The following is a 2,832-nucleotide window of genomic DNA, read 5'->3' on the forward strand; positions in this document are numbered from 1 at the left end:
CAAATTCATACAAAGTTCTCACACAGGATATTCATACAAAGTTCTCACACAGGATTTTCATACAAGGATTGCATATGAATGAGACAAATAAGAATTGAAGAGGGACTGAGAATATTGAAGCACATGATGACCTCCCTTTCATGGTTCTGAATTTTACTAGTTAAACTAACGGAATACAAGCTCAATGATTATACTACCAGTATCATCACCTACTTGTGTTCTCCTAAAGGCAGGCCGGCAGTTATTCACAAGACACTTGAAGGGGCTGAACTTAGAAATCATCCCAGATTTGTGGTCTCTGGATTAACAGACTAAATAAAATGTGGGCTTCTGTGATATCTTCAAAAGTGCCATCAAGCTGTATCTAAAGATGGATAAAAAACAATGAGCATGTGAAGTGATATGTTCCTGAATGAAGAGATAGAAAAGGAAGTTAGTGGTGTCCCTTTTAAAATAAGTAATAATATCTTCAAAAAGACCTGTTGCAGAATTCTCATTGAAAATTAAGAGATGTTTTTTTTTTTAATCATTTTCTAGGGGGCTCGTACAATTCTTATCACAAACCTATCATGGATAATGGAGCAATGGTAGTACAGTGAGCTAACTCCTGGGTCAGTACTTTGAAAGTATCAGTCATTTCACTGGAGAAAGACAAAGTTTCTATGCCCATACATAGTTACAGTGCAAGAAACCTCTGGGGCAGCTCTACCCACAACTTTAAAGTTACTCTGTGTTGGAATCATTTCTATGGCAATGAGTTTGTATCTTTTGTTTTTGGTCTCTTGGAAGAAGTACAGGACAAATGCTATTAAAAAGCAAAGATGGTGTTTGCTTCGGCAACACATGTGCTATTAATTGGAACGATACAGAGAAGATTAGCATGGCCCCTGCACAAGGATGACACACAAATTCGTGAAGCATTCCATATTAAAAAAAAAAAAGTAAAGATGATGAGGTATCAACCTCAATACATGGGATATGTTATGAATGGGATCCTCTGAAGAGACACAATTATTTGTTTTTTAAAAAAAGTTCAAGCAAAATAAACCACCTTCAGTGGCTGTGTTTTTAATAATAGCACAATAATTGTGTTAATTATGTAAGGCTAGGTAAAGATACTGCAAGCCTAGGAAGGATTTCATCTGTTGTAGAAAGGGACATTACCAGTGAGGAATGTTTCTTCAGGGCTTTTTATCAACATAAACAAATATAAGGAATAGGAATTCTCATTTATTGACCAACTGGACACATTTCAAACAGACTCATTCTTTTGATGAAGCCATGAGAAGATATGTCCAACAGTGTAGGAGCCAAATCTGCCATCTTTAAAAATCTAAAGAAAATATGTCACTGCCTGATGGAATAAAGAAAACTGTAGTGAAGAAGCAATGGTGACTCTAGATGAGCTAAGAATTCATGTCCTCTGGTAGACCTTTATATCTGGACTCTACTCAGGAAGTTTATTACACATTTCAAAAAACCAAGGCCCAAACTGGGATGCTGATACCTTATGTAACAAGCCTCAAGGCACATAAGGAAGACCATCACAGTTATCCAGTGCTTGGAACCACATATGCATTTGATAGCAATAGATAGCTTCAGAAAGCTCCATCCATTGTGCCCCGCCCATCACACTTTTACCTTATAATCTAACCTCAGGTTTCCAGCGATCACTACCTGACCTTACTTTGTATAATGCAAATACCCTAGGTTTCTGTAGTACTCACCATTTTGTAGTCAAGCTTCTGGAATAAAAATCAATGCACTCTCTAAATAAAAAGCAGAGACACTAGGACATTTGCAGTCAGGTGAATAGATTTGGTTCACAACCATTCAGAAGTTCAAATCCTTGTGATGCTTAAGTGTGCAAGACAGCAGTCCCAGGCTTCTGGCTCCCTAGACTGGCCTGCATTTTGGTATGTGTGGCAAATCTGCAACCTGAAAGAGAAGAGGAGTGATCACTTAGGTATGTCAGGTTGTTGGCCTGCACTTCTTGCCCTAAGGAGTGCCCACCCTGTGCCCCTGAGCTGAAGATTAGGATTCAACCTGAGGTATTTGTTTTAAAGACAGAGCCCACGCTATGCTAATAGAGTCCATTCTTCTCTTCGTCAGGTCCCCTTCATTGACATTCATGTAATGGAAGCAGGTATCTCCTAGTCTCAGAGGATGAATGGATTCCAGGTCTTCCTGAAAGGCAATTAGACCCTGGATTACTGTATAGCCTTGGGAGTTCAATGCTTAAGTTGAGCGTTGGCCTAGGTTTTGAAAGGTTGACTTCATAGAGGAACCCACACACTTTAATTTGTTATCAAAATAGGTGAATTTTCAGGAAGAATCTGTTTTCAAGCCAAAGTCAATAAACTCAATGCTACAATATTCTTATGCTAGTTTTATTGCTATAAAAACATTTACAATGTACTTTAAAAATTTACAGAATTATGAGGTGTGATCAATTATTTCAGTGCTGATACTATCTGTGTACCTTTCTACCAACAGTTTCTTCCCCTTTACATGTTTTTATCCTTTTCCCTGATTATCTCACTATAACACCCACATCTCACCCATAGTTTTGGATTTCTAGGGAGAGAGAAAAAGCTAGTATCTTGGCACCACTTGTGAAACTTGCTCGACCAGGATCCTGGAGGGGTAGGAACACAAAATGAATGTGACGGGAAGAGGCTAAGCTGTGATAAAGTAGGGAGACATTAGCCTGATGTGGCTAGTCGGATATCCTAGATTGATGTCATTGGCATTGCCCTTTTCAACCCCCCGAGAGTTTCTTAGTCAGGGAGTTGTGAAGTGGCAGTTATTTGACAGGGGTGTATGTTTGTG

At 38.8% G+C, this 2,832-nt stretch overlaps 1 non-coding gene across 1 annotated transcript; it reads left to right on the forward strand.

Annotated features, from left to right (window-relative positions):
- The first annotated feature begins 824 nt into the window (after window positions 1-824).
- Window positions 825-932, forward strand: LOC142428344 (U6 spliceosomal RNA). Its single transcript, XR_012780265.1, has one exon. It is a non-coding gene; the product is annotated as a U6 spliceosomal RNA (small nuclear RNA).
- Window positions 933-2,832: the final 1,900 nt, after the last annotated feature.

Source organism: Tenrec ecaudatus, chromosome 15 (assembly GCF_050624435.1).
Source record: "Tenrec ecaudatus isolate mTenEca1 chromosome 15, mTenEca1.hap1, whole genome shotgun sequence".
Classification (NCBI taxonomy): Eukaryota; Metazoa; Chordata; class Mammalia; order Afrosoricida; family Tenrecidae; genus Tenrec; species Tenrec ecaudatus.